Here is a 12,135-nt window from a genome sequence, read left to right as displayed (position 1 = left end):
GAACGTGAAGTAACGTCCGAAGTTTGTGCAACTACTGGCACACTATCATTTGTCGATGATCCACCATTAGCATTTAAAATTTCACCTGCCATGTGTATAATCCTTCCACTTCTTAATTGCATACACTATGACCACACCAAAATCATTTGACACACTTAATTTTAAAACTGTCCCACTGGGCGTGCCAATTTGTTTTGTCGATTCTTAGCAAATCGATGGTGATTCGATATCTAATGGTTTGGGAGCGAAACCTACTCCTCTTTGCGAGTACCAGTTTTTCAAAGTGCATCAAAAACCTTTCGATCGAATATAAACTTAAGGAAATCTGAAAATAAGTGAAGACTTTGAAAATAAATCGACTGAATTTAAAATGATTTGCATTGAATTTAAATAAAGCAATAAAATACCTTCGATTAGATCAAAGGACTTTGAATTCGAAAAATAAAAGTACTGGGAATGTAAATTGGACAAAAATGTTAAATGTTGCTTGAAAGATAAATTTGCAAGAAAAAAGTTTGCAGAAAAATGTAAATGAAAAGTAAAATAAGTGGAAGAAACCCTACAGAAATTTGACTCGAAGCAGACTCAGAAATTCGCTAGGATGTGAGTGTGCGTGAGTAATTTCTGAAGCAAAGTTCCAACCCCTGTGTCTTTGAGCCTTCTCCTATTTATAGCCATCTCCAACCAATTGAATCGAAGTGTAACTCCCACGTTTATGAAAACATGCGTAACTGTTCCCATTCCTTTCGCTTGACAATATAACGTCTAAAAACAATTTTCGGATCTTAAGGTCTTTAGTTTACTTCATCGATCAACCTACTGACTCTCGAATAACTCCCTTCTTCGAAATAAATTATTTTCGACCAACACACTTGTTGAGTCAAGAATTGATTTGGTACCTTATCATGACAAACACAATTGGTACGATGGCTAGTTTTGTGAAAAAAAATTATATCAACTTTGAAAAAGAGTATTTCAATCTCTATATAAGAAGAACAAAGACAAGAAAGAAGGTAATCATTGGAAATAAAATCTGATTTGATACACAAGCCTATTCCTTTGTCATATTGAGTGTTTTATTATTCTCTTGTGTCTAGAATTAAGATCAATTTGAAAGATAAAAAAGGCAAAGAGAAGAGTTCATACAAAAGCCAAAATTCAATCATTGTTTGAGTGTTTGTATTCGAAAGTGTGCTGGTTAGAGTACACTTGGTTCCCTTCAACTAGGTTGGGTTAGCATCTAGGTGTTTTAATAAGCTTGATATAGTTTAGGTAGTTTACAAGAGTGTGAGTCTCTTAGAATTGGTGATTGTAATTTATCTTGATTATAGTGAAAATTATACCATTATTATGGTAGAGAATGGATGTAGGTCATTGTGGCCGAACTAGGATATATCGAAGTGTCACTTTTCTCCTTCTCTATTTTTTTCACTGTTTCAATTATCTTTTGTATTTACGAGACAAAACCAAAAATAATCTTATAAAACCAGATTTCTTCATAACTTATAAAACCAGATTTCTTCATAACTTGTTTATTCAAGTTTAAAAGTGATTCTTTGATTCAACTCCCTTCTTAACTCACTTGGAACTTTCAATTGGCATCATAGCTTAGGCTCAAAGGGCAAGCTTCATAGCTTGGAGTTAACAATCCATCACAAACAATATTGTTGCGTTCACTCCAATAGAAAGACAATAATCCAACAATAGACTGCTATTCTTTAATGGTACTAACTATACCTATTGGAAAGAAAGGATGAGAATCTTCGTGCAATTCATTGATTACAACTGAAAAATCATTCTCAATGGACTAAATATTCCTACGAAACTCGATGAGAAAGAAAATGTTATTCCAAAAGAGGATAGTGAATGGAATAACGAAGAAGAATTAACATCAAAAGATTTAAACTAGTTTGGATACTTAAAAATTTTTGAAAGTATTGTAGGTTTTTCTTACATGCATCCAAAAAGGAGTTGCTGGACAAGGCATTGCAACTAAGGTGTAACCAGTTTCTGTAATACTGCTGATCTTTTTTTTTTTTTAATTGAATTGATGAGATTTTTCGAATTTTTTTCTCTCAGGTCGAGACAAGATTTTTTTCTCTCAGGTCGAGACAAGATTTTCTGGACAAATGATGAATAAGTTCATTTGAATGATTATGTAACCTCTGCATTTATTTCGAAAACCTTTTCTTACTATATTAAAACAGATTTTAGTCAAAGTATTTTCAGCATTAATTATCTTATTTATTTTGAAAATTTTTTCCTAACATTTCTTTTCAAATCTATTTCAATATCTTTTTTTTATGAAGTTCTTATTCTTGCATCAGTTATTAATGCCTCTAGTCTTCCACAGGTCGTTCCGCTGCTACTGCTAATGTTTGAACCTCTATTTATTTTCCTTATTAATAACAAAAATGGGAGAAAGTAAAGATTAAACTATTATTTAGTATATGTAGTTTATACCTTACTATCATATGGACCATCTCTTTATTGGAGGATGCTTATAAAGTGGGAGAGCTTGCTGAAATTCAGGAAAGTGTCTTTAGTCTAAAAGTTTAATCATGTTTGTCATCAAAGGAGAGATTATTAAGTCAAGAATTAATTTGATACCTTATGATGACAAACATAAACAACTATTTTCTATTATAACTAACCATTATGATGAGTATTATAGGAATCAACCAAAGATGATATCAGGCCAAGTTAGGAAAGAATATGCACAATCAAGACAAGAAGTAATGCACTTCAAAATCATATCATATTCATAAAGAGCTGCTGCATTTGAACTTGAGGAATAAAGAAGGAAAGGTCTTCTCCTTAATACCAATAGCCATAAGCATAATTAGTGCAATGACTAGTTTTGTGAAAAAGAAAATTATATCAACCTTGAAGAAGAGTATATCAACCTCTATATAAGAAGAACGAAGATAAAGAAGAAGGCAACCATTGGAAGTAAAATCTGATTTGATAACAAGCCCATTCCTTTGTCATATTGAGTGTGTTCTTGTTCTCTCGTGTCTAGAATTAAGATCAATTTGAAAGATAAAAAAGATAAAGAGCTAGAGAAGTTCATACAAAAGCCAAAATTCAATCATTGTTTGAGTGTTTGTATTCGAAAGTGTACTAGGTGTTTTAGCACCTAGGTGTTTTACTAAGCTTGAAATAGCTTAGGTGGTTTACAAGAGTGTGAGTCTCTTAAAATTGGTGATTCTAATCTATCTTGATTATAGTGAAAATTCTACCATTGTTGTGATGGAGACTAGACGTAGGTCATCGTGGCCGAACCAGGATATATCGAGGCATCATTCTTCTCCTTCTCTCTTTTCTTCACTGTTTCAATTCTGTTCTATACTTACGAGACAAAACCATAAATACTCTCATAAAACCAGATTTTTGCATAACTTACTTATTCAAATCTAAAAGCGGTTTCTTGATTCACCCCCTTCTCAACTCACTCGAAACCTTCAACAATCAATTGATAGAAAATAAGAATGGACTAACGTGGTATATTTTTCCAAATTTCAGAGACTAAAATAGTATCATTGCGATTTCAGAGACCTTTTGAATACAATTCGCCAATCTTAGGAACCACTTTGGGTTTTACAAATTTAATGTCTCTGACCATGCCTCATTTGCCAAACACGATTTTGTGTCTCAGTATCTCTGTTTTAGTGTCCCGTACCTGCAAACAAACACAACCTTATTGTAAATGAAATGATTGAAACTTGAAATTGACATATTTAATGCGGAAACACCTTAAAACTTGAATATGAATTCGAAAGCTATCTTAAAAGCTACAAAAGCCTGAATTTTGGACCTTGAAAGTAAGATAGTGTTTGGTTTGAGAGACATAGATACTAAAACATGGATACAGTAATACATATTTACTGTTTGTTTACTGAGATACAAATTTTTAATAGACACAGGAGTACACAAACATTAAAAAATGGAACACAGATTTTTAGATATAGACAAATTTTTTTCAATTTTTAAATTTTTTTCTCACTTCACTACTGTATAAAAAATATTATCAAATTAGCTAAAAGTATTGTATTAAGAAAAAAAATACTTGTACTTTTTATGCATTTTAAAGAATCACTCTAATTTAAAAAAAAAAGGGGTTTTCAACACTACTTTTTCAAGAAATACTATAAATATAAGTTAAGGAAATTTTTGAGCAATAAATAATCTGGACCAAAATTAATTGATACCCATTTACATTCAAATTCTCTTATTATTTTTTCATTACACAATCTTCACAATGTGGCTAAGGAAGAGAGGATTGGGCAATTTAAGACATCTTGCAGCGCAGAAAACCATTGAGGAGGTGAGATGAGTCAACAGCCTCCGGCGTGGTGACAAGGTCAAATGATAAAATAAAGGGCCGGTGAGGAGAGAAGAGTTTAGAGAGAGTGAGGTGAGTTGGGGGCCGCATCCAAAGGGCCGGGGGGGGGGAAGAGAATAGGGATTAGGATTTTGATTTTATATATATATATATAATTTTTTATGATCCTGTGAATCGGATAATATCCACGATTTACAGATCGGATATGGATTTATATTCTGGATCTGCGGATATTACTTTGTCCATATTTACTCCTACTTCACATTCACATCTTAGAAGCATTAATATAAATGGTTTGTATCTAGGATTTATTTATTTTACCATACATTATATTTACAAACATAATCTGAGTTAGTTTGTGCACTTGATATATCATGGAACAAGGATCTTAGAAATTATAATACTTGTTACTCTTTGTAATCTGATCCCTTAGTGATCAAGTTTAAATTAAGAAGGATTGAAGCAAGAATATCTAAGTTTTTTAGATCATTTGATAGATCAAAGTCATTTTAATACTTGAAAAAATTTTAAGAATATCTAAAGTTTTTAGATCCGTGGTAATTAATTTTAGTCACGCATATCATGAGAAAGTTTAAAATAATAATATCTAATAATTTCTTATATTAATTGTGATGTGAGTCATTTTAGTTTGGAAAGGTTTAAAGTAAGAATGTACTGCAAAAGTATACATATGTACTGGATGTCTCCGGTACGGGTTGAGTGATGGATTGGGAACTTGCGGTCGAGGCAAATGCCAGATTACTTGGCCGGAGTAATGGGGGGTAGTACTTGCAAAGACACTCCGACGCTCAAGTCAGAATGGAACTGAGAGGTAAAAGGTATGAGGAATGAATGAATACCTGGAGGGACATGGATCCTCTATTTATAGACGATGATAGTTACCTTATCTTATCTTGTTTGGCTAAGATAAAGAAGACGTTTGAATTCAAAAGTTGGTTAGGAGTTTTAATAGGTCGGTTTCAGACGTTCTAGAAGGATGATGTGGGTCGGACCCGGATAACCGGGTTCAGAGGTTATGCCGGATGCGAAATCCGTAGGTCCGATCCGTAACAACATACAATGTCTACACCAAAATCTCTTGAATTATTACATCTTAATTAGTTTGGTCCAACCAATATTGCAAGTCTAAGTGGTAGAAGACATGGCTTTGTGATTGTTGATGATTAATGTAGATATACGTGAATTATTTTTTTAATTTTCAAAAGATAATGTTTTTTTTTTAATTTATTGAATTTGCTACAAATTTCATAATGAAAAAGAACTTACAATTTTAATCCTAAGATTTAATTATAATGGTGAGTTTGTAAATTTATATTTTGAAATATTTTGCAAAATTTTCTAACCTTTTAAGTTTTTGGAACACCTCAACAAATAAAGTTGTTGAATAGAAGAAAATAAGCTTGTAAAAAATAAGAAGAACAATGCTTCTAAAAAGTGATATGCCAAAAATATTTTGGACTGAGGAAGTAAATACAACATGTCATACTTAAAATATAATCTTTATAAGATCAATTTTTAGATGAACTTCTTATGGCCTTGGAAAGAAAGAAAATCTAGTATACCAGATTTGGTACTTTAATGTATTTGAAATGACTAAATATACTCGAGAAGAGAGATTAAAATTTGAATAATGCTTAGGTATTGTTCTATGGATTACCTAAAATGGGGTTATTTTTTAGGCTGAACGTGAGGTCCAGACTTCTTTTAATGCAATGTCTGATTTTCACTGGTGTTAGGGTGCTTCCGTTCGAGTTCCTCATAAGGAGATTGGGGGTGGTACCTGCAAGGGACTCTGATACTTAAATTAGCAAGGATTTAAACAGGTTTTTAGTAAATTAGGTTCTTAATACCTGAGGTAGTTAGTGTATTTATAATAGAGTAGATAACCACCTTTTAAAGTAGTTCCATCTTTGATGGTGGATGACCGTCAGGGACGGATTCATGTGGGTTGTTGTCGGGGCAAGCGCTCCCACTACAATTTAAAAATTTTTTAGTAGTATATGATAATAATATTCATTTGCCCCATTAAATTATTGAATTTGACTCCACAATAAATTTACTCAATTTTTGATACTTAATAGTCAATTTAAAAATTTTATATTAGATGTATATTAGAGTGATCAATTCTCAATTTAAATGAGATTGATGTTTTTTTAGAAATCAACTCGAAAGAGTATTATTTATCTTCTTTTGACATTAGCTTTAGTTTTTTCCATAACAACTGCATTAATTGAAAAAAATTTTTAACTATAAATATTAGTAAGAATTAGCTTCTAATTATATGATTACTCAATTTTTTTAAAAAATGAAATCTAAAAAATAAAATTCTAAATTATATGTTATTAATATTTTTTTCGATGGTTGATATGACTCTCAACCCGAACAGGGAGAAAAGGTTAGCATTCTGTGCTAATAAGATGACAAATAGAAGTTCACAACTCCTCAAATTCAAAAAACAACAAACAATCAAACACACAAATAACCCTAAATACAAATCACTAAAAATTTCCACACTCTTATTAGCCGCCATACCTAAGCAAAACACCACAAAAACACCAACCAAGCAATCTGATATCACCTACAAAATATTTTACTATGTAAGATCTCTCCTCTTTATATGAAAGAAAAGCCCTTAAAAGATGCCACATTTACTGCTTGCATTCGTCGTTCGTCTCCTTCTTACTCTTGTTCTGATGGAAATCTCATCTGCCTTCTTAGTTTCAGCTAGTTCCTTTCTAAGATACGCTATTGCTGCTTCATCATCGCTATAGCCTATAGGTCAACTTCAATTGAGTACCCATTCTCCAAGTTTTGATAACTTTATCTTCAGACTTTACCTCCTCATCTTCTCTACTAAGGTCTCGCACCAAACTAGCCTCTTTTTTTTCTGATGAGCACTCGTGTATCTTCTCTTTTTGCTGATTTTTCTTTTACGGATCTCTTCTTGTTTCTAGAGCTATTCGTCTTTGTTCTCTTATCTTTCACATGTTTATTAGCTATGATATCCGCTCTCAATCTTCTTATAGGTCTCGCTGATATGCACTTTCTGTTTTCTCTATCTATGGTTTTAGAATATATCCACCCTATTCTTCTGGACTTTGTTGTCATTACTTTGTCCATTACGAAGGCTTCTATTTATAATAGTTTTTTTAAAATTCGGTAGATATAAGGGGTAGATATAGACTCATCATCATCTACTATATGAGCTGCAGCACCCTGTTTCACTTCATTTTGGACCACTCTTTGGCTTGAGCCACTAATCTAGCCCAGTTAGATTTCTTGGATCACCTTATTTAAATTACTATTTTAGTGTTTTAATTTGTAAATTAGATATTTTGAAGATTAATTATATTTTACAATAACAAAATATAATTATAACAATAATCATGCTATATGTATATAAAAAATACCATTCATATAGAATATATATTAAAATATAAAATATATATTGAAAATAAGTTAAACAATATATATATATATATATATATATATATATATATATATATATATATTTATATACAAATATATAATGATTAATAGATAATTTGATAAATAATTTTTATTTATACATAATATTTTTATTATAAAAATTATTATTATATTATATATATTTTGCTTCCATTATTAAAATTTTTTAGAGTCATCACAAAATTATTATTATATTATATATATTTTACTTCCATTATCAAAATTTTTTAGATTCATCATTGATGACTGTTTCTTTTTTTTTTAGAAAAAATATTGAGATCTCTTTTTTAAATAAATAAGAGATATTTTAGGAGTTAGTTACTTATCTAGATAAGAAGGGTTGAACTGCTGTCGTCGTGACCTCTATGAAATTAGGTAAGTATAGATGAGACCAATTTGAGAAGTGCTACACATACAAGTTATTTTAGTTGTCATACAAGTTGGGCCAAACCCAACAAAAATGACGCTCACCCATAAGAGCGTGTCATGCGCGCTACTCAACGGTTTTCATAGCGCGCTTCGCGTTCTTCCTCCTCTTCCTTCTTCTTCTCCTTCTTCTTTGTGTTTCTCCTCTTTTTTCTTCACGTGTTTCATCTTCATCATCGTTCTTTTATTACTGTTGTTGTTGCTGTATTTTTTTCCCTTCTCTTTCCATTGATTTTGTAACATTATGTATTTTTTTTATTTTTTGTTTGATATTTTTTTCCCAATAAGAATTATGAGAATATGAAATAAGAAAATGAAGAAGAAGAAGTAGCAAAAAATGAGAAGGAGGAAGAGGAAGAGTTTTGAATTATGCAGAACTTATCAACACACATGCACCGAAAATTCTTAAAAAATACAATCAAATATCTTCGTGTTACACTCAAATTTGCTGCAAATACAGAAAAAATATTTCTTTTAATGTTGCATTTTTTTTGTTCTTTTTTTCTTATTTCTTTCTTTCTTTTAGTTGAACGAATGTAAGTTCATCCTCTTCCAAGTAATTTTGTACCATTATGTATTTTTTTTCTTCTTCTTTGTTTGATTTTTTTGTTTTTATTCTTGTTAAAAGAGTAAAACAAGAAGAAACTTGAGAAGATAAAACAAGAAAAAAAAGATGAACAAGAAAAAAAAGATGAATGAGAAAAAAAAGAAAATGATAATGATGATGATGAAAAAGAAGAAGAAGAAGCAGCAGAAGATGAAGAGGAGGGAGAAGAAGAGTTTTGAATTATGCGAAACTTATCAGCACACATACACTAAAAATTCTTAAACAATATACCCAAATATCTTGGTGTTACACCCAAATACAGAAAAATATTTTCTTTAATGCAAAACTTTTACATTACATTCAATTCAAACCATCAACGATGAACAACAATTTTCACAAACAAAAATAATATTATTCACTTACAGAATCATAAACTACTAACGAAAACGTTAACTAAAATCGAACCACACCTCAGCCACTTAATTAGATTCAAAATAATCAATTTTGTTCTGGTTCAATTGACAATCTGAACTTGAATTATTCATTATCTTCAACAACGAGATAACTGATAATGGAGGAGAAGGAGGAAAAGGAGGGAGGAGAAGAAATTCCACTGAAAAAAGAAGGAGGAAGGAGAAGAAGAAGAGGAAGTGGTGTTGGTGAGAGAGTAAAACAAAAAGAAACTTGAGAAGGTGGTGCACGAATTGTGAATCACACTTTTCACAACGCGTACCACTAACCAGCAAGTGCACTGGGTCGTCCAAGTAATACCTTACGTGAGTAAGGGTCGAATCCCACGGAGATTGTTGGTTTGAAGCAATCTATGGTTATCTTGTAATTCTTAGTCAGGAAGTCAATTATGTTTATCAGTTGAATTGCGAATAAACAGGAGAGCATGAATTAAAAGTTACTTGTTATGCAGTAATGGAGAATATGTTGGAGTTTTGGAGATGCTTTGTCTTCTGAATCTCTGCTTTCCTCTGTCTTCTGATTCACGCACGCACGTCCTCCTATGGCAAGCTGTGTGTAGGTGGATCACCGTTGTCAATGGCTACCATCCATCCTTCCAGTGAAAAGATTCCAAGTGCGCTGTCACCGCACGGCTAATCATCTGCAGGTTCTCAGTCATACCGGAATAGGATCTGCTATCCTTTTGCGTCTGTCACTACGCCCAGCACTCGTGAGTTTGAAGTTCGTCACAGCCATCCAATCCCAGAATCATACTCGGAATACCACAGACAAGGTTTAGACTTTCCAGATTCTCATGAATGCCGCCATCAGTTCTAGCTTATACCACGAAGATTCTGATTAGGGAATCTAAGAGATATTCATTCAATCGGATATAGAACGGAGGTGGTTGTCAGGCACACGTTCATGGTTTGAGGAAGGTGATGAGTGTCACGGATCATCACCTTCGTCACAGTTAAGCGCGAATGAATATCTTAGATAGGAACAAGCGTGTTTGAGTGGAAAACAGAAATACTTGCATTAATTCATCGAGACACAGCAGAGCTCCTCACCCCCAACAATGGAGTTTAGAGACTCATGCCGTCAAAGAGTACAAAGTTCAGATCTAAAATGTCATGAGATACAAAATAAGTCTCTAAAAGTTGTTTAAATACTAAACTAGTAGCCTAGGTTTACAGAAATTGAGTAAACCATAACAGATGGTGCAGAGATCCACTTCTGGGGCCCACTTGGTGTGTGCTGGGGCTGAGACTTAAGCAATTCATGTGCATAAAGCCATTTTGGGCGTTCAACGCCAGGTTTGGATCCATTTCTGGCGTTGAACTCCAACTTTTAATCCTTTTCTGGCGCTGGACGCCAGAATTGGGCAGAGAACTGGCGTTGAACGCCCATTTACGTCGTCTATCCTTGAGCAAAGTATGGACTATTATATATTGCTGGAAAGCCCTGGATGTATACTTTTCAACACAATTGAAAGCACGCCATTTCGAGTTTTGTAGCTCCAGAAAATCCACTTTGAGTGCAGGGAGGTCAGAATCCAACAGCATCAGCAGTCCTTTTTCAGCCTGAATCAGATTTTTGCTCAGCTCCTTCAATTTCAGCCAGAAAAATACCTGAAATTATAGAAAAACACACAACTTATAGTAAAGTCCAGAAATATGAATTTTTCCTAAAAACTAATGAAAATAAACTAAAACTAACTAAAACATACTAAAAACTATATGAAATTATCCCCAAAAAGCGTATAAAATATCCGCTCATCACAACACCAAACTTAAACTGTTGCTTGTCCTCAAGCAACTAGACAAATAAAATAGGAGACTAATGGGTTGAGAAGCAATAATATCTCAGAGTTTTTGAGTGAAGCTCAGATTCCAATTAGATGAGCGCGACTAGTAGCTTTTTGCTTCCGAACAGTTTTGGCATCTTACTTTATCCATTGAAGCTCAGAGTGATTGGCATCTATAAGAACTTAGAATTCAGATAGTGTTATTGATTCTCCTATTTTAGTATGATGATTCTTGAACACAGCTATTTCGTGAGTCTTGGCCGTGGCCCTAAGCACTTTGTTTTCCAGTATTACCACCGGATACATAAATGCCACAGACACATAATTGGGTGAACCTTTTCAGATTGTGGCTCAGCTTTGCTAAAGCCCCCAATTAGAGGTGTCCAGGGTTCTTAAGCACACTCTTCTTTTTTGCTTTGGACCTTGACTTTAACTGCTCAGTCTCAAGTTCTCACTTGACATCTACACACCACAAGCACATGGTTAGGGATAGCTTGGTTTAGCCGCTTAGACCAGGATTTTATTCCTTTAGGCCCTCCTATCCACTGATGCTCAAAGCCTTGGGATCCTTTTTATTTGCCCTTGCCTTTTGCTTTTAAGGGTTATTGGCTTTTTGCTCTTGCCTCTTGGTTTTAAGAGCTTTTGGCTTTTTTTGCTTGCTTTTTCTTTTTCTTTCTATTTATTTCGCCTATTTTATTATATATATATATATATATATATATATATATATATATATATTTTTTTTTTTTTCTGCAAGTTTTGTTCTTTGCTGCTTTTTCTTGCTTCAAGAATCATTTTTATGATTTTTCAGATTATCAATAACATGTCTCATGTTCATCATTCTTTCAAGAGCCAACATATTTAACAGTCTTAAACAACAAATTCAAAAGACATATGCACTGTTCAAGCATTCATTCAGAAGACAGAAAGCATTGCCACCACATGTTACTAATTAGAATTTTTCTTATTAAAAACTCGAAATTTTATTGCCTCTTATTCAAAAGATCTACTATTTTATTCATGTTTGCTGATGATGAGAAAAATAGACTATAACCTAATTGGGGATAAAAT

Source organism: Arachis hypogaea, chromosome 16 (genome assembly GCF_003086295.3).
Source record: "Arachis hypogaea cultivar Tifrunner chromosome 16, arahy.Tifrunner.gnm2.J5K5, whole genome shotgun sequence".
In the NCBI taxonomy this organism is placed as follows: Eukaryota; Viridiplantae; Streptophyta; class Magnoliopsida; order Fabales; family Fabaceae; genus Arachis; species Arachis hypogaea.
This window is presented reverse-complemented; position numbering follows the sequence as displayed.